General features: G+C 39.9%; 1 protein-coding gene and 1 pseudogene across 1 annotated transcript in view; one reads left to right on the top strand and one right to left on the bottom strand.

The window, feature by feature from the left end:
- LOC148117491 (spindlin-2-like) overlaps positions 1–20,744 on the bottom strand; it is a 28,854-nt gene extending 8,110 nt beyond the window's left edge. The window contains exon 1 of the mRNA XM_087902592.1: positions 20,657–20,744. The gene's annotated coding sequence lies outside the window, so the exon portion shown is untranslated. The remainder of the gene's footprint in view (positions 1–20,656) is intronic.
- Positions 1–21,067, top strand: part of LOC148117490 (spindlin-2-like) — a 72,908-nt pseudogene that overhangs the window by 7,135 nt on the left and 44,706 nt on the right.

Genomic DNA, 21,067 nt, shown 5'->3' with positions numbered 1-21,067 from the left:
AACTGTAATGTACTGACTATCATGACATCTTTACTAATGCCCCTTCCAAACAAAGAATTTACAATTGTCTATGAAAGATCTTGAAAATTGGCACAATTTTGGCTTAAAACTGAACTCTTCAACTTCACTCTTTGATTTCTCAAGGCCTGAATAAAATAGTAAGCTCCCCTCATTGTAGACTCTAAAGAACCAGATTTCTGAAACACTGCCTGAAGATGCAAAATATAATTCTAGGCCATAGAAGGATCAGCCTTCCCTGGCAGACTAAATCTGGACATGAACACAAACTAGTCAGGTTCATACCAAGGAAAACAGGTTCTAGAGCTCGTCTACATTTATGGTAGTAAACTAAGAGGACTGTATGGATCTAAGAACTCCATAATGTGTCAGTTTTGTTGACACAATACCTGACAAGAAGTTAGAAAATATATTATATAGACTACTCTTTAGTAGGCCAATGGTATTCAAAGGCTATTGAATTATTCAACTATACATAGGCCAAGGTCTTGTTAGGGGAACTCTTGTTTTGACCAAAGACTATGAACAAAAGTAGCTTGGGAAAGAAATGACTTATTTCATCTCACATTCCTCATGTCACAGTCCATAAGTGAGAAAATCAGGGTAGGAACCTAGCGGCAAGAGCTGATGCAGAAGCCATGGATGGGTGATCTTTACTGACTTCTTCTTGGGGATTGCTGTGGTGGTTTGAAGGAAAATGGCCCCCAAAGGGAATGCACTATTAGGAGGTGTGGTCTTATTGGAGGAAGTGTGTCACTGTGGGGTCTGGTTTTGAGATCTCTTTTTCTCAAGCTTCCCTCAGTGTGACTGTCAGTGTATCTCTGTTGCCTCTGAGTCAAGATATAGAACTCTCAAATCCAGTACCACATCTGTCTGCATGCTCCCCTTCATAATGGACTGAACCTCTGAACTGTAAGCAAATGACCACAATTAATTCTTTTTATTAATAAAAGTTGTCATGGTCATGTTATTTCTTCAGAGCAATAGTGAACCCTAACTAAGACAATTGCTCTGCCAACCTTATTATACAACTCAAGACCAACTGCCCAGGGATGACACCACCTGCAGTGGGTTGGGCTCTTCCACATCAATCCCCCACAGGCTTGCCTATATGTCAATCTTATGGAGGCAATTTCTTAGGTGAGCTTCCCTCTTCTCAGATAACCCTAACCTGTGTTAAGTTGACATAAAAACTAGAGAGCATAGTATGCAAAGTAATGAGAATCTGCCTTGTTTTATATTCCCCATTTTCAGTAGTGCATCATGCATGCTCTACAACAGGGGGTGATTAGAATATTTACAGGTATCTTATATTGTTCCATATGTGTATGCTACACTCGAAGAAGGCAAGTAAAGACATTCTGTAAAAGAAATAGCACATCAAATGTGTCTACACAGTAGTAAGAGTTTTGGAGAAAATGTCTAAAATTGATACTGACCAACTAGAAACCCTTTCTAAGGGCAGAGACCCTGAGTAAAATAAAGACTCTGATTAGAGCAGGAGCAAGTACAAGGTAGAGGATTCTTCAAATATCCCAAAGTCAGGTCCCATGCCACGTTTCTTAAATGTTTCAGTCACTCTTTGCCATGGTTAATTTTGATCAGTTCTGGGATCAACTGAGAGACACACTTTGTCATGGAACAGCCTTGACAAAAATACCTCTTGCCAGGGTAGAGGTGTGGGGATTTAGAAATATAATAAAGAATATGAAGATGTGAATGAAAGTAATAAAATGGAGAAACATAGAATAGTATCAGGATGGAATTCTAGTGAGTACTGAAATTCGCCCATGTTTAATTTCCAACTGCTTAAAACACCCCTGGCCCCAAGGGGTAAGAGAAAGGCAAAAGACTGCATTAACACGGTACCAAGAATTGAACATACCAATTGAAGTTGGCAGGCTGTGTCCACAGTATATCGTCTTGCTGTTGGGACAAGTCTACTTTCACTCATACCCTGGACCCAAACATTCTATAGGCACTCTCTGTGTGGAATCCCAAGGTAACTCCATAAAGGGAACTGTTACTTAGTTGGATTCTTAGAATTTTGTTTGAGGTAGGAACAGATCTGCTTCCCTCTTCCTGGATTACATGTTCTGGCCATTAGGCACACCTGTTGACAATAGCCTTGAGAAAGCATAACTCTCTGATGTAACTCTTGGTGGGACCTTGTAGAAACACAATAACCTTGAAGGAATCGAGTTAAGTTCACTTTCTGATCTTTGTTCCAGTTGGAAATAGGCTTACATTTTTTGGCCCCCACAACACTTCATAATATTTTGGGGAAAAATCAACTGAGCAGGGGATATTCTCCCAGGAAGTGGGTAATACCTTTTGGCTATGCAGTGCATGTGTAAAAAGGCCTGAGACAAAATTGCTCCCTTTGTCTGCCTCCCTTCACTTCCTGCTAATAAGTATAACTATTCTCAGGCTCCCAGTGTCTCTGTTGCTACCATTCTTTGTTGCCATTAGAACACAGTTTCTTCAGACTTTTGTCGTGTATTGTGGACCAGAAGCATTTCAGAAATCCTCTAGGTTTCCAGCATTAGAATGGGAATGTTGTGGTATCTAGCTCCATGGATCAAAGAGCTACCAGGCTCTTAGCCTCTCTGGTATGGAGACAGCCACTGTTGAACTAACCAGACTATATTGTGTAAACCAATCTAATACAACCCCTTTATGATATTTATATTATCAGTTCAGTTCCTCTAGAGCAATGGTTCTCAACATGTATGACTTGGATCCCTTTGCAAACCTCTAGTTCCAAAAATACATTATGATTCATAACAGAAGCAGTTACAGTTATGAAATAGCAAGGAAAATAAATTTATTTTTTGGTGTAGCACAAATAATAAAGTCCCAGAGATAGATATTGGTTTTCAACCTATAGGTCAGAAAAGTAAAGCAACCAAGCCTCTAGAGAGCTCTTACTTCTATAAAATCTCCAGACTGAAATGCTGAAACAGCTCCTCATATTATGGTGACTGTAATGGTCTGTCCTGTTCCTTTAAGAAACAAGCCCTGCCCGCTCTCTTCCCCATCTACTGAGGCAAACAGATCTTTCCTCAGCTTAAAGCCTGAGTTCCTAACTTCCATTTCTCTCTTAAAGTGGCAGCTTCTGCCTCTCTTCCTTCTCCCCATTGTTCCCCTTTCCCTTTTCTCTCTCCCTCCCTCTCTCTCTGTCTCTGTCTCTCTCTCTATGTCTCTGTCTCTCTGCTTTTCTCTCTCTATCAGCTTTTCTCCTTTTCTTTCTGTTTTTCTCTCTCTGCCTCTCTCTCTTTCTTCTCCCTTCTTTCCTTACCCACTTTCCCCTCCCCCTCCATAACCCACCAAATAAATACTCACTTTTTTTCTGCATGGCATGTGTAATAGATCTCTGTCTCTCATCTGCTACGTGACTCCCTGACTGGGACTGACTACTTTCATGCCCTTCTTGGTCTCAATCCTGCTGCCTACTGCCAAAACTCGGGGACCTGTGGTGTTTTACTTTTATCATAAAAGAAAGAGAGTGAGTTCCTGCCTCATGCCACTTTATATTCATCTCTAGTGCTGAGATTAAAGGTGTGTATCACCACCAAAGGACTGCTATGGCTACTAGTGTGGCAGTTGGAAATAAAGGTGTGTGCCATCACTACCTGACTTGTAAGACTGATTAGTTTGGCTGCTTTGCATTCTGATCTTCAGGAAAGTTTTATTAAAATACCATTGAAATATCATTACAGTTGTGGGGCACTGTAATGGCAAAAATAGGATGGCACCATTCCCCAAGGGCCTGCTGTCCATGATGGGTATTGAGTCCTAGGTGGAATGAGAGATAGTAATGCATAGGCACATGCCATGCAGAGTGAGGTTGGAATTTTAGTGGGTTATGGAATGGAAGGGGAAAGGGAAGATGTGAAAAAGATCACAGAGAAAGAGAGAGAGAGAGAACCAGAGAGAAAAAGAGACGATGAGGGTGAAGGGGAGAAAGTGGATGAAGTGGGGAAACAGGCAGAAACTGTCTCTATGCTGAGAGATGGAAAGAAGACTTTCAAGCTTTCAGCTGAAGAAAGATTCACTTGCCTCAGCAGACAGGAGAGGGAGTAGGTGGGGATTGTCTCTTAAAGGGACAGGACAGACCACTACATTCACCACAGCATGAGGAACTAATTGTTCCAGCATTAGTAAGGTTGAGAACCACTACCCTAGAGAATTCTGATACACCAGTTTTATTTGGTAGTGGTGAGTTCACAATCACATAGACATTTTTCACCTTTTACATTACAATTCAGTTGTAAAAATGCATAGGATTTAGATTTCTAAATATTTATTTATTGTGTATTGGAATATTTTATTTGCATGTATATTTGTTTGCCACATGTATGACTGGTTCTTGTAGAGGTCAGAAGAGGGCATCAGATGCCCTGGAACTGGAGTTAGAGGTGGTTGTGAGCCACCATGTGGGTGTTGGGAATTGAACCTTGGTCCTCTGCAAGACCAGCCAGTGCTCTTAGTCACTGGACAATCTATCTGACCCAGAATTAAATTTTTTGAAGTCAGTGCAACTGAATTACCATAAAAGTCTATGCTCAGAGAAATTGTCACTTATGTATTTATTGGCTACGTAATTATATGTTTATATGTGGTGTCAGGTGATGTATGACATATCTACCAGTTTATCAAATTTAGGGCAGGGAGAACTACCTGAGAATGTAAATAAATGAATTAGACAATATGAAAGTTGTTCAGGTGGAAGCGCCAAACAGATGCACTTGTCCCGTTCTAGACCCAGTCCCAGAGAATGCTGGCTATGGCTCATCTCCTCAATCTGAGATGCTCAAGACCATGCCTATAGGCTATTTAAGCCAAAGTCCCCTGACCTGCCATGTGGTTTTCCCCTTGTTTCTTCTCTTCCCCTGGAATCACCTGGGAATGCTTAGCTTAGATTAATCCTGGACTTTCATTCAACTTGATTAGTTCATTATATTTGCATAGTTACCCACTACCAGGCTCCTGGGAAATATTTTTACTAATCAGAAGTTAAATATATTACTCAGTGGAAACCGAGAAAAGGTTGATCTTTTTTTTTTCCATTTCACATGACTGAGGATGCTCATATCTTGACATTTGAAGTACTCCCCTTTATCAGCTATGGTGTGGATAATATGCTGTTAGTCTAAATTGCAGTGAAGTAAAATATGATTTATATCTTCTTGTGAGTCAATAAAAATTCTCCTACAGACACATACCCAATGTCAGATTCCCATATGTATGCTGTGAATATGATTGGTTAATTAACATGGAAAAGTGGCTTTGCCTGAAAGGGTAGAGTAGAGCTAGGCAATGAAACTAAACTGAATACTGGGAGAAAGGAAGCAGAGTCAGAGAGAAGCCATGTGGCCCTGCTACAGACAGCAGAACTTTACCCAGTAAGTCATGGCCTTGTGGCAATACACAGATAAATGGAGATGGGTTAAATCAATATGTAACAGATAGCAAATAAGAAATGAGAGCTAATGGGATAAGAAGTGATTTAATTAATGCAGTTTCTGTGTGGTTATTTTGGGTCTGAGCTGCCGGGCAGCCAGAAAACAAGTGAAATCTTAGTATAAATTGGCACCCAACATGGCCAACCAAAATTCACAGAAAACCTGTTTTAAGTTTAAAACCTGTTTTAAGAGTTTGGGAAGGATTGTAGGGATAAAAAAAAGGCTTAAGCACAACTTAATGCCATGGCTCCTTTAAGAGAGGATTTCTGGATTCAACAATGGCCGAAAAAAGTTGAATGGTGACTTCCTGGTCTGTACTGCCAGCACAAACCCTGGCTCTTTCAGGAGAACGAGCATTTAAATGGGGTTTGTGAGCAGATTTTTACCAACTGCTTAATGGCTCCACATAGACCTGCTGCATATTTGGAACTAGGGTGGAATGTGCAGTTTGCAGAGACATTGAACATGTCTCCATCATATTTGACTGGGCAGAACCAACTACAAAGCAGCATTAGCACTTATCATGCCACCACTTAGCTTTTTTAAAAAAAGCAGTCCTGGTCAGAAAATAATTACAGATACACAATAAAGACAGATTCAGATTGTAAAAGATCTCTAAATGAATCACAGTGTGTTTAAAAAAATGTATGTCGGGTTGGAAGACAGAAAAAAAGAGTAAAGAGAGCTATAAAAGGAAGTAATGGTTTTTAAAAAATAGTTGATCAAGATACAGTATAGACAGTAATAGATTAAAAAATTAAGCCACATAAAGATAAAGTATATACAGAGTCTGGATTATGTATATTATTATGTTTGCTTGGAATTTTTAGACTGTGAAAAAACTAAGTAATAAATGTACTTTAACAGTATCTTGTCTTCAAAATTTGTGTTTGTGGATTTGTTGCTTTGGAAAAGAGGTTCTGTTTTTTTCCACAGAAGATGAGAACCTATGGATTAATTCCAGACTAATGTAGTTTGATGGACAAAGGACCCCTGAAAGGTTTCCATCAACACCCCCAAAAATTACATCGCTCAACAAAAAGCAAGAAGCAGTTCGGAGAAAACTGTGCCGAAATTCCCAAATATTGTTTATGAATGTTTCTTTATATTTTAAGGGGATGTGCTATAGAGATTTGCTTTGGTATAGATCTTGGTTTATTGATACAAATTTAAGGTCAATTTTGTTATACTGTGTATATGTGGTTTTTTTTAAAGTTTATTAAAATATAAACGTTTCCATTTTCGTCCCTCCTCCCAACACCCTCCCACTCCACCCACTCCCTCTCCTCTTCCCTCTCCATCCCTAAGAGCAGTCTGGGCTTCCTGCCTTGTGGGTAGTTCAAGTTCCTCCCCGCTCCCTCCAGGTTCAGGAAGGTGAGTATCCAAACAGACTGGATCCCCAAAAATCAAGAATATGCAGAGGAAACAAGTCCCAGAGTCATTGTCAATGGCTTTTTAGAAAGACTTCGGGTCAGCCACATTCAGGGAATCCAGCCTCCTCCAGAGAATCTGGTTGGATCAAGCACTCCTTCAGTCTCAGTCAACTGGCCTTGGTGAACTCTCATTAGATCAGTCCCCTCGTATGAGTGGGTGATCACTCCCCTTGCGGTTCTGATTTCCTTTTTCATGTTCTTCCTCCTTCTGCTCCTCCTTTGGACCTTGGGGGGCTCAGTCCGGTGCTCCAATGTGGGTCTCCGTCTACATCGCCATCCATCACGGGATGAAGGTTCCCTCTGATCTTGCCCTCCCTGCTCACGTAATTCTTCCTTCTGCTTCTCGCTTGGACCTAGGGAGTTAAGTCCAGTGTTCCAACGTGGGTCCCCGTCTCTGTCTCCATCCATTGCCAGATGACGGATCTATGGTGATAAGCAAAATATTCATCAGTATGGTTATGGGCCAAGGTCAGTTCAGGCACCCTCTCCTCTGTCCAGAGAACAATCTGGGGATCTCTCCTTGGACCTAGGATCCCATTTACAGTCAAGTCTCTAGTAAACCCTAAACTGACTTCCATAGTTGAGATATATTCTTCCCTGAACCCATATCTATCCTTCCTTTCTCCCTCCCTCCTCCCTCCCTCCCTCCCTCCCTCCCAGTCCCCGAGCATTTCCCATTCCTCCCCTGCTCCCTTCTCTCTAACCCTCTCCCCTTCCAACTACCCTCCCACCCCCCCCCCCCCATGCACCCGTGGTTACCTGGAACTCTTGTCCATTTCCAATCTCCAGGAGGAAAACTAACTGCATTTTCTTCAGGTTCACCTTCTTATTTAGCTTCTCTAGGATCACGAATAATAGGCTCAAAGACCTTTCATTATGGCTAGAATCGACTTATGAGTGAATACATACCTTATTCCTCTAATTGGGTCTGGCTTACCTGACTCAGTAAAGCGTTTTATTTTAATTTTTTTCTTTTTCTTTTTATTTATTTATTTATTTATTTAATTTTTACTGGGAACCCCTCCAGAATCAAGTCTCTTGCAAACCCTAGAATGGCTCTCTTAGTTGCGATATAAACTTCCCTGCTCCCATAACCATCCTTCCTCCCTCCCCCCCTCCCATTCCCCCAAGCCACCCCAAATTCTCGCCCTCTCCCCTCTCCCTAACCATCTTCCCTTACTTCTACCCCCCCAACCCCCATGCACCCGAGTTTGCTTAGCAATCTTGCCTAGTTTTATTATCCAGGAGGATAACTATATAAATTTTCTTCAGGTTCACCTTCTTACCTAGCTTCTCTAGGATCACAAATTATAGACTCAAAGACCTTTAATTATGGCTAGAATCCACTTATGAGTGAGTACATACAATATTCCTCTTTTTGGGTCTGGGTTACCTCACTCAGTAAAGCATTGTCTATGTTCATCCATTTGCATACAAAATTCAAGATGTCATTGTTTTTTTACCGCTGAGTAAAACTCTAATGTGTATATGTTCCACAACTTCTTTATCCATTCTTCTATTGAGGGGCACCTAGGTTGTTTCCAGGTTCTGGCTATTACAAATAGTACAGCTATGAACATAGTTGAACAAATATTTTTGTAGTATGATAGGGCATCTCTTGGGTATATTCCCAAGAGTGGAATTGCTGGGTCCTGAGGGAGGTTGACTCCCAGTTTCCAGAGAAACCGCCACACTGATTTCCACAGTGGCTGCACAAGTGTGCATTCCCACCAATAATGGATGAATGTTCCCCTCATTCCACATCCTCTCCAGTATAGGCTATCATTGGTGTTTTTGACTTTAGCTATTCTGACAGGTGTAAGATGGTATCTCAAAGTGGTTTTGATTTGCATTTCCCTGATCGCTAAGGAGGTTGAGCATTTCTTTAAGTGTCTTCTGGCCATTCGAAGTTCATCTGTTGTGAATTCTCTGTTCAGTTCAGTACCCCATTTTTTAATTGGGTTAATTAGAGTTTTAGTGTCTAGTTTCTTGAGTTCTTTGTATATTTTGGAGATCAGACCTTTGTCTGATGAGGGGTTGGTGAAGATCTCCCAGTCAGAAGGCAGCCTTTTTGTCTTACTGACAGTGTCGTTTGCTTTACAGAAGCTTCTCAGTTTCAGCAGGTCCCATTTATTCATTCTTCCTCTTATTGTCTGTGCTACTGGGGTCCTAGTTAGGAAGTGGGCTCCTTGCCTATATCTTGTAGACTACTTCCCACTTTCTCTTCTATCAGGTTCAAAGTGGACAGATTGATGTTGATGTCACTAATCCATTTGGACTTGAGTTTTGTGCATGGTGATAGATATGGATCTACTTTCATTCTTCTACAGGTTGACATCCAGTTATGCCAGCACCATTTGTTAAAGATGCTTTCCTTCTTCCATTGTATACCTTTAGCTCCCTTGTCAAAAATTAGGTGTTCATAGGTTTGTGGGTTAGTATCCGGGTCTTCTATTCAATTCCATAGGTCAACTTCTCTGTTCTTATGCCAATACCAAGCTGATTTCAATACTGTAGCTCTGTAATAGAGTTTGAAGTCAGGTATGGTAATGCCTCCAGAAGTTCCTTTATTGTATAAGATAGTTTTGTCTATCCTGTATTTTTTATTTTGCCATATAAACTTGATTATTGTTCTCTCAAGGTCTGTGAAGAAGTTTGTTGGGATTTTGATGGGGATTGCATTGAATCTATTGATTGCTTTTGGTAGAATTGCCATTTTTATTATGTTGATTCTCCCAATCCAAGAACAGGGGAGTTCTTTCCATTTTCTGGTATCTTCCTCAGTTTCTTTCTTCAAAGGCTTAAAGTTCTTGTCAAATAGGTCTTTCACTTCCTTGGTTAGAGTAACCCCAAGAAATTTTATGCTATTTGTGGCTATCATGAAAGGTGATGTTTCTCTGATTTCCCTCTCCTCTTCTTTATCCTTTGTGTATAGGAGGGCCACTGATTTTTTGGAGTTGATCTTGTATCCTGACACGTTACTAAAGGTGTTTATCAGCTGTAGGAGTTCTTTGGTAGAGTTTTTGGGGTCTCTTATGTACACTATCATATCGTCAGCAATAATGAAAGTTTAACTTCAGCCATTCCAATTTGAATCCCCTTGATCTCCTTATGTTGTCTTCTTGCTATTGCTAGAAGTTCAAGCACTATATTGAAGAGGTATGGAGAGAGTGGACAGCCTTGTCGCGTTCCTGATTTTAGTGGAAAGGCTTTGAGTTTCTCTCCATTCAATTTGATGCTAGCTGTCGGCTTGCTGTATATTGCTTTTCTTATATTTAGGTATGATCCTTGTATCACCAGTCTCTCCAACACCTTTATCATAAATGGATGTTGAATTTTGTCAAATACTTTTTCAGCATCCAATGAAATGATCATATGGCTTTTTTCTTTCAGTTTATTTATATGATGCATTACATGGATAGATTTGTGTATGTTGAACCATCCCTGCATCTCTGGGATGAAGCCTACTTGATCATAATGGATAATTTTTCTAATGTGTTCTTGGATTCGGTTTGCCAGTATTTTATTGAGAATTTTCTCATCGATGTTCATGAGTGAAATTGGCATGTAATTCTCTTTCTTGGTTGTGTCTTTGTGTAGTTTTGGTATTAGGGTGACTGTAGTTTCATAAAAGGAATTTGGCAGTGACTCTTCAGTTTCTATATTGTGGAATACATTAAGGAGTATAGGTATTAGTTCTTCCTGGAAGTTCTAGTAGAATTCTGCATTGAAACCATCTGGTCCTGGACTTTTTTTGGTAGGGAGATTTTTGATAACAGCTTCTAATTCTTCACGACTAACAGGTCTATTTAGATTGTTCACCTTTCTTGGTTCAACTTTGGTATATGGTACTTATCTAAAAAAATCTCCATTTCTTTTACATTTTCCAACTTTGTGGCATATAAACTTTCGTAGTAAGATCTAATGATTCTCTGAATTTCCTCTATGTCTGTGGTTATGTCCCCCTTTTCATTCCTGATCCTATTAATTTGCAATTTCTCTCTCTGCTGTTTGATTAGATTGGATAGGGGTTTGTCAATCTTGTTGATTTTCTCCAAGAACCAGCTTTTTGTTTCATTGATTCTTTGGATTGTTTTCTGTGTTTCTATTTTGTTGATTTCAGCCCTCAGTTTGATTATTTCCAGTCTTCTACTCCTCCTGGGTAAATCAGCTTCTTTTTTTTTCTAGAGCTTTCAAGTGTGCTGTTAAGTCTCCAATGTGTGCTTTCTCCGTTTTCTTTAATTGGGCACTTAGTGCTATGAACTTTCCTCTTAGCACTGCTTTCATAGTGTCCCATAGGTTTGAATACGTTGTGTCTTTGTTTTCATTGTATTTAAGGAAGAGTTTAATTTCTTTCTTTATTTCTTCCTTGACCCAGGGGTGATTTAGTAGTTGACTGTTCAACTTCCATGAGTTTGTTGGCTTCCTGTGGGTACCATAGTTGTTGAATTCTAATTTTAATCCATGGTGATCTGACAAGACACAGGTGGTTACTAATATTTTTTTGTATCTGTGGAAGTTTGCTTTGTTACCGAGTATGTGGTCAATTTTCGAGAACGTTCCATGAGTTGCAGAGAAGAAGGTATATTCTTTCCTATTTGGGTGAAGTGTTCTATAGATGTCTGTTAAGTCCATTTGATTCAGTACCTCCAATAAATCTCTTATTTCTCTGTTAGGTTTCTGTCTGTTTGACCTGTCCATTGGTGAGAGAGGAGTGTTGAAGTCTCCTACTATTAGTGTGTGTGGTTTGATGACTGCCTTGAGTTCTAGAAGAGTTTCTTTTACATATGTGGGTGCCTTTATATTAGGGGCATAGATATTCAAGATTGAGACTTCTTCCTGATGAATTGTTCCTGTTATGAGTATGAAATGTCCATCTCCATCTCTTCTGATTGATTTTAGTTTGAAGTCGATTTTGTTAGATATTAGAATGACCACACCCGCTTGTTTCTTAGATCCATTTGCTTGGAAAACCTTTTCCCAACCCTTTACTCTGAGTAGGTGTCTGTCTTTGTGGTTGAGGTGTGTTTCTTGTAAACAGCAGAATGTTGGATCCTGTTTTTGTATCCAATCTCTAAGTCTGTGTCTCTTTATAGGTGAGTTGAGTCCTTTGATATTAAGTGATATTAATGACCAGTGATTGATGACTTCGGTCATTTTTTTGGGTAGTAGAGTGTATGTGTTTTCCTTCTTTGAGTTGTGCTTGTGAAGGGTCGATAGATGTCTGAGTTATTGTAGGCAGTATTGGGAATGTTGAATTTCTTGGATTGTGATTTTCCTTCTAATATTCTCTGCAAGGCTGGAGTAGTAGCTACGTATTGTTTAAATTTGTTTTTATCCTGGAATATTTTGTTTTCTCCATTGATAGTGAACAATAGCTTGACTGGGTATAGTAGTCTGGACTTGCATCCATGGTCTCTTAGTTTATGCAGTACCTCTATCCAGGACCTTCTGGCTTTCATGGTTTCCATAGAGAAGTCTGGTGTAAGTCTGATAGGTTTACCTTTATAAGTTACTTGATCTTTTTCCTTTGCAGCTCTCAATATCCTTTCTTTAGTCTGAATGCTTTGTGTTTTGATTATTATATGGCGAGGGGATGTTTTTTTCTGATCCAGTCTATTCGGTGTTCTATATGCTTCTTGAACCTTCATAGGAATATCGTTCTTTAGGATGGGAAAGTTTTCTTCTATAATTTTGTTGAATATATTTTCTGGACCTTTGATCTGTAATTTTTCTCCTTCTTCTACTCCTACTATTCTTAGATTTGGTTTTTTTATTGTGTCCCACAGTTCCTGAATGTTTTGTGATGATAATTTGTTGGATTTGCTGTTTTCTTTGGTCAGAGTGTTTAATTTCTCTGTGGTGTCCTCAGAGTCTGAGATTCTTTCTTCTATTTCTTGTATTCTGTTGATTATGCTTGTTTCTGAAGTCTCTGTTCGTTTACCTAGATTTTCCATAGCCAGCTGGCCCTCGGTTTGTGATTTCTTCATTGACTCCATTTCAGTTTTCAAATCTTGAACTGTTTCTATTACCTGTTTGATTGTTTTTTGTTTTTTTGGTTTTTTTTTTTTTGGTTTCCCAGAATTTCATTTATGGATTTACTCATTTCTTCAAACTTTTTCGTATATTTCTCTTCCATTTCTTTACTCATTTCCTCAATCTTTTTGTTATACTTAGCTTCCATTTCTTTACGGCAGATTTTCACCTCTTGTTTAAGTTCCTCTATTATTTTCATAAAGATCTGCTTAGAGTCGATTTCTTCTATTTCTCCTGGAGTAGGGTGTTCAATTCTTCTAGTTTCGAGCTCCCTGGATTCTGGAGATGTCATGTTGCCTTTCAGGTTGTTGTAGGAATTCTTGCATTGGCGCCTGCCCATCTCCTCCACTCTGGATGAAACTCCTCAGCACTTTCTGGATAGAACTCCTCAACATTCTCTGGGTAGGACTTCTCAGCACTCTCTGGGAAGAGCTCCTCAGTAGTGCAACAGGGCTAGCTGGTCTTCCCAGGACCCAGGAGACAAAGGGCCAGCAGCAGTGGGGGGAGGGAGGGATCCCGTGGAACACCAAAGACCCTGCTGCAGAAACTGAGAAGGGAGGGGCTATGCTCTCTTCCCGGACAGGCTGGCTGCCCAGGCGAGCACCCACTCACCTCTCTGGGAAGAGCTCCTCAGCAGTGCAACAGGGCTAGCTCTGTATATGTGTTTTTGATCTTCATTAAGAAATTGTGTTTGTCTAGCTCATTTTAAAATGCAATGTATAATTAAGAAATATAGGTTAATAGATAGTCATCTGTAATAGTCAACCTTGTATTCATATTGTTAGGTTTTCTAGGTATGTAGAGGTTTATCATTAATATAGGTATTCTTTAAATCTTTCATAGACCTTCAGAATATGGCATTTATATAGTTTTAATAACTTAGGACTTTTTATGACAATGAGACACATTTGCTCCTGGCAGCACCAATATATTTAAAAAAGGTTGCTGGGCATTCAAGAGACTCCTTATAGATTTGTTAGCCACTTGGGCAAAAAAAAACTGCTTTTGCTTAGGCAGCTTGATGCTATACTGTATGAGCTAGATATACAGAACCCACAGAAATATGACTACTGAAGCTGCCTAAAGAAAGTGAGACAGTCCTTCAGGGTTTCTGCATCATGAAAGAGTCTGCCACACATTCTGTAGGACACAGAAAAAAGTGACTGTAAATTGCCAATATAGGTGGAACTGTCTTTGAAATTTCTTGCTTCATGGAAAAGTCTGCTAGATACTATGGGCCAAAGGTTGGATGCCTCAACCACACAGAATAACTTTGGATGACTGTACAGGCAGTGAGATGTCTCTGTCAATTCTAGAGTTTTGGAAATTGCTTATAACGTACTTCATGTTTATTAGGTAATATTATATCCTTCTGTGATCTTTGATGGAGTTGAAGAATTAATAGTTATAGTTTTCTTAGTTATGATAAAAGATAAAGTAGATATAAATATTGGAACTATAATTCTTGCTTGATACCCATTTTGTTATAAGTAATTTTACTATGTTAAACTTAAAACCATCCTTTTCATTTAAACAGAAAAGGGGAGATGATGTGGGATTCCCCTGTATGCTGTGAATATAATTGGTTAATTAAGAAAGAAAGGAGACGTTGGCTGGTAGGGTAGAGTAGTCCAACAATTGGGAGGAAGAGGCAGGTGCATCTCTGTGAATTTAAGGACAGCCTAATCTACAAAGCAAGTTTCAGGACAGCTGTGGCTGTATCACAGTAACCCTGTCTCAAAAACCAAAACTAAGGCCAAAATTGTTAACATTCTTAATGGAAAGTATTTAGCTATGACTGATAAATGAAAACCTTTCTAAAGCTAAACTATATGCTTTCAGCAGTTAGGACTTTAACCACTGCTCTAAAATTATAAGTAATATGGAAAATATGTGTAGTTTATCTGGTAAGGCATCAGTCATCACTGTACCATACAGAGTCCAAAGTAATCACCAGGTCCTTCTACAGTCCCAGACCAAATTGCCCTGCATAGCCTTCAATTTCGTCCTTTATTTTTTTTACCTCAACCACAACAATTGTCAAGAGCAAAACATTTATAAAGTAGAGCTTTGTGAATTTATCCAATGCCATATAAACCTGCTGAGTAGGTTGGGCTTTGATTAATGAAATACTTTGACTATAATGTCTCTGTTAGGCATGGATGACCAAAATATATGAGTACCAGTCTCAATGGAGGCATAGGCTACTGGAGGTACATGGAAGGTGTGCCACATTTTACAGTGAGAATCACCATGATATTACACACACACACACACACACACACACACACACACACACACGTGCATAACACATTAAGTAACACTTCTACAACAGAATGCATCTTACACATACTGTATTTTAAAAGCATATTCTAGCAAGTACACTATTATAGCCAGATTGTGGCCTTCCCTAAAGAACAACTCCAAGCCAAATCTGTATGCAAAAGCAGAGACACTTTATTCATTCAAGTCTGAGATGGGACCCTTTTGTTTGTCCAATGCAGAAGTGCAAATGGAAAGGTCCAGTTTCGTGGGGTAGTGTTTTTTTTTTTATCATAGCAGTGGCTGGGGGTGAGGCAGTTTTAGGTTTCAAACAATGACTGGCTGATAATTGTCTAGGGGTGTTTTGGGGAAAGGAATAGGTGAGTGCTGGGTTCAAGGAATCTGGTGTTCTCATTTAATCCTATTGGTCATTTAGTATATTCAGAATGTCAGGTACTTCCCCTTAGACACTGGCCTGTCCCTGGATGGTATCAGCTTATGGATTTTACTGGAATCAGGTGCTGCCTTCTAGTAAATGGAAACTGAAGCCTACACACTTGGCTGGTCTCAATCAAACCTGTCAAGGCAGCTGTGCAGCTTGGACATCATATATGCATCCAGGCTTCCCTTAACTCCATATTATCATAGATGAAATTGAACAACATTCTAAATTGACAGTTACTGAAATGATGAGATATATTCTGTAGTTTGTATCTTAGATGTTCTTTAAAGACTTATATTATAAAGGCTCAGTTCCCAGGATGACACTTGGAAACATTAAGAGAATTAGCATAGTGAATGTTTATCAGGTCATGTGGTATGTTATTTCTCATAGATTGTTCAGTCTTTGTCTTAGTTAAAGTTTCTTTTGGGTGTTTTCAAGACATGGTTTCTCGGTAGCTATGCAGCCAACCCCGGAACTTGCTCTGTAGTCCAGGCTGGCCTTGAACTCACAGAGACCTGCCTTAATCTGCCTCCCAAGTGCTGGTATTCAAGAGCACACCAACACCACCGGCTGTTATTTAATGTTTCTATTGCTGTGAAGAGACAGCATGATCACAAGAACTCTTATAAAGATGAAGATCAACATTTAATTAAGGTACTGGCTTACAATTTCAGAGGTCTAGTCCACTCTCATCAGAGAAGGAAGCATGATGGTTGGGATTATGGTGGTGTGCAGGCAGACATGGTACTGCAGAGGAATTAAGGCTTCAACATCTTGCACAGCCAACAGGAAGTGGCTCAAGACACTGGGTGCTATCGTGAGAGCATATATGAGATCTCAAAGTCCACAATGACATGTTTTCTCTTACAAGGCCATACCCACTCCAAGAAAGCCATACTTCCTAATAGTGCCACATGCTTTACGAGCCATTTTTTCTGTTTTCCTTTTTTTTTTCTTTTTGATTTTTGAGACATGGTTTCTCTGTAGATTTGGAGCCTGTCCTGAAACCCACTCTGGAGACCAAGCTGACCTTGAACTCACAGAGATCCACCTGCATCTGCCTCTGGAGTGCTAGGACTAAAGATGTGCACCACTACCACCTGGATGACATTTTCTCTGGAACTATGACAGCCTGCAGTGAGGGAGAGGATCTCAGGAGCCCCTCTTGTGTCTGCAATGGACACTACAGCACTCTGCTTGTTTACTTCTTTATGGATGTGAGAACACATGTCGTCCAACTGTGTTTACAGCTTTATGCATCGCTCTTTAATTCTGATATTTTTGGTACATGTATGTGTTCATAATTATTATATCATCTTCATAATTTAGTTTCTTTATCAAAATATTTTGTCTTTACTGCATTATAGTTGTTGATTTAAATTCTATTTCATTTAATGTTAAGCCCTACCAGCTCTCTTGTCATCTTTGAATTTTTTGACTGCAAAGAAGTATTTGATCTGGGGACTGCTAAACAAAGCCAATATGTATATTTTCAAGGTATCTTGACTTTGGAATTTGAGTCTAAGTATGTGTTGCTTTGGGAAAGAGGTTCTTCTTTTGTTTCCACAGAGGATCAGAACCTATGGACTCATTCCAGACTAATGTGGTTTAATGAACCAAGAGAGCCTGAAAGGTTGCCTTGAACATCCCTCAAAAACTTACATCACCCAATAAATAGCAGGAGGGATTTGGAGAGAACTACACCCATATTCCCAAATATTGTCTATAAACATTTGTTTACATTTAAAGAGGATGTGCTATAGAGATAGATAGTTTGCATTGGTATGAATCTTACTTTATTGATACAAATTTAAGATCAAGTTTGTTTTATGCATATTTCTGCTCTTGATTGAGGTGTTGTGTTTGTGCAGCTCATTTAAAAGTGTGATATATAGTTAAGAAATATAGGCTAATAGAGTCATGCTTGTATTCATGTTTGGTTTCCTAAATATATAGAAATATATTTTAGTTAGATAGATATTCTTCAATTCTTTCAGAGATCTACAAAATATGGCTTTTAAAATGTGTTAAGCAGTTATTATTTCATGACAGTGAGACATATGTGCTCCTGGCAGCAACAATTACTTCAAGAGGAAGATGGGCATCGATGAGGTTCCTGATGGTCTGAAGATGTATGCCACAATGGTACAGAAGAACTTTGAGTGACTGGACAGACAGTGAGATGTCTCTGTCAGTTCTAGAGTTTTGGAAGTTCTTTACAATAAACTCATTGTTTACTTAGGAAATAAAATGACTCTATTGTATTTAAAGAAAAATAGTTGGTTAGATAGTGTAATGGATTAAATAAAATGCTTCCGGTTCCCGAGTGGCTGCAGAGGGCAGCAGGCAATGAGATCATGCTGCAGGTCCTCGAGCAGGACAGAAAGTGGGCAGGGTGTCTTGAGCAGCCAGTCCCTGGCATAAATGGTGCAGTACCCAAAGTGGCTGTAGCAGGCCACGAGGAGAGACAAACAGATGGGTACTCCATGAGACTCTTCTGCAGGTCTCCAAAGGCAACTGGTCTCGGACAGGGAGCCTCTCATGGCCAGTAAGAGACATGGATAGGCATACCATGAAGACTGGGGTTGGATATTTATTTATTGGGTTATGGAAGGGAAAGAAAGAGTGTGTAAGGGGAGAAGGACAAGAACAGAGAGAAACAGAGAGAGACAGAGAGAGGGAGAGAGAGAGATGGGAAAAGGGGAGAAGTGAGGAGAATAGAGAGAGGCAGAAGCTGCCTCTAAGGGAGAAGAGACTGAAAAGTGGAGAGGCATCGGCTGCAAGCAGGAAGAAAGATCTACCTGCCTCAGTGGATGGTAGAGACATTGGACAGGGCTTGTCTCTTAAAAGGACAGGACAGATCATTACAGCCTTCCCGATATTAAAGTCTACTTTGTTGGAATTACTATCGACAGAGCATTCATAAATCCTTTGTCATCAAATCTACTCTTCTACATCACAGGTAAATGTGGAACGCTACCCAACACATGAGATGCCTTTTAAAACCACCACAAAATTAATCATTAATGGACACAACAGGTAATGTTTATATGCAAATTTCTGAATGTCTAGAAGATACTCGAGAAACTAGGCCTCTCCGAGTTTAGGCAACTTGCTTTCCTTGGCTGCACCAAAAGCACAATGTTCTTTACTAACAATAGGGTTCCACACATAGCTACCTGCTCCCAATGCTCTGCTCAGGTGCACCCCACAGAGCAAAGTTATCCAGAGGACTGTGCCTAGGTTCAGAGAGTAGCAGGAACCACATGGGAGATCAAGGAATAAGAAATATGGCTGCAGATTCCCACCTGGCCCTGAGGAGGAGCCACCACACCTGCTCCTGTACTTCCCAGTCTGATCTTGTTTCATCTGTCTACAGTGATTGAAAGTTTAGCTGGGTATAGTAGTCTGGGCTTGTAACCTTGGTCTCTTAATGTCTGCATAACACTTGACCAGGACATTCCGGCTTTCATTGGCTCCAATGAGAAATCAGGTATAATTCTGATACATCTGCCTTTAGTTGTTATTCAGCATTTTTCCTTTGCAGCTCTTAATATTTTTTCTTTACTCTGTATGTTTAGTGTTTTGATCATTATGTGGTGAGTGGACTATGTTTTTTTTTGATTCAGTCTATTTGGTGTTCTTTAAACTTCTTGTATCTTCATAGGCATATCTTTCTTTTAGGCTGTGAATGTTTTCTTCTATGATTATGGTAAAAATATTTTCTGTGCTTTTGAATTGAACTTCTCCTTCTTTAATGCCTATTATTCTTAGGTTTGGCCTTTTCATAGTATCCCATGTTTCATGGATATTTTGGGTTAAGCTTTAGTTACATTTAATGTTTTCTTAGACTGATGACTCTATTTTCTCTGTTGTGTCTTCAGCACCTGAGATTCTCTCTTCCATCTCTTGTTTCTACTATTTATACTTGCATTGGTTGTTCCTGATCTTTAAATCATGATTTCTGTTTCTACAATTCCCTCTGCTTGTGTTTACTTTATTGTCTCTATTTCAGTTTTTAAGTCTTGAATACTTTCTTTCACATGTTTGAGTGCTTTTTCTTGGTTTTCTTTAAGGAATTTGCTGATGTCTTCCAATTTTCTATTTGTTGATTTCTCCATTTCTTTGAGGGAATTTCTCATTTCCTCCTTAAGAGTCTCAAACATTCTCCTGAAGTTATTTTTAGGACATTTTCTTCTGCTTCACTATATTTGTTTGTTCAAGTATGGCTGTTGTAGGGTCTCTAGATATTACTGGTGTCGTGTTGCTCTTTGTGTTGTTGAATCTGTTCTGACCTTGTCTACTCATCTTTTCCTCTAATTGATGTGGTTGGGACTCTCTGTGACTCTAGTGATTAATCTTCTAGGTGCCAGTGGATCCAAGGCTCAGATAGTTGTTGCTTGTGGTACAGTCAGTGCCACAGTTTTTGTTACCCCGTTGATTGCTCCATGTTCCTAGAGGTCGCTTAGAGCTCGCAAGGTTTGCTCTGTTTATGTGGAGTTTGCTGTCTCAGGCCTACTGTTGTAGGCCTGTTTTCAGCTCAGACCTGTTTCTGTAAATATCCCTGGTCCGGATCTTCTCCTGAGGAGGTCCTTGGCTTGGGGCTGGTCCTGCAAGCTCTCTGGCTCTGATCTTCTCCCTCGGAGATCTCAGACTTGGGTGAGGACGTGGCTCAGGCCTACTCCCTCAGTGGTACCAGACTCATGCCCAGACCCACAGAGGTTTCTGGTTCCTGCCTACTCCTTCGCAGATCCTCGACCAATGCCTAGGACTCACAAAGGTCCTAGGTCAGGCCTACTCCCTCAGAGCTCCCAGTCTCACACCCAGACTCACAGAGGTCCTGGCTCAGGCCTAGTTCCTTCGAGTTCCCAGACTTATCCCAGATCCACTGGGGTCCTGTCTCATGTCTATTCACTCGAAGGTCCCAGATTCATGCCCGGACCCACAGTAGTCTCTGGCTCTGACCCACTCCCTCAGCAGTTGCTCCCCTGTACCTGCTCCTGTAGATTTTTTTTGGTTTCAGGTCTTCTCTGGCCCAGGTGGCTGGCACAGTCGCGATCTTCCTGAAATTTTCTGCCTCAGTTAGGGTTACCTATTATGAGTAGAGGAGCTGAATAAACTAAGTGATAGAAGCTAGGCAGCCAGTTTGGGGAAACTCATACATGCTTGGAATATGTTCTACCTGTTGAGTTATACACTTAGCCCATATTCCTGTGAAATTAAACCATAATGTATGGGATCTATTTTATATAGACCTTCAGAGTTTTATGCATATTATTCACTATCTTTGATAATGAAATCAAAACTTATAAAAGAAGTTATTAATTTTTCTACTGCAACATTTTTTGCCAAGGAGTGGGGTCAGTATAAAATACATATATGATCAGTATAAATGAAAAATAACC

The sequence above is a fragment of the Myodes glareolus genome, chromosome X (genome assembly GCF_982192425.1).
Source record: "Myodes glareolus chromosome X, mMyoGla1.1, whole genome shotgun sequence".
NCBI lineage: Eukaryota > Metazoa > Chordata > Mammalia > Rodentia > Cricetidae > Myodes > Myodes glareolus.
This window is presented reverse-complemented; position numbering and strand designations above follow the sequence as displayed.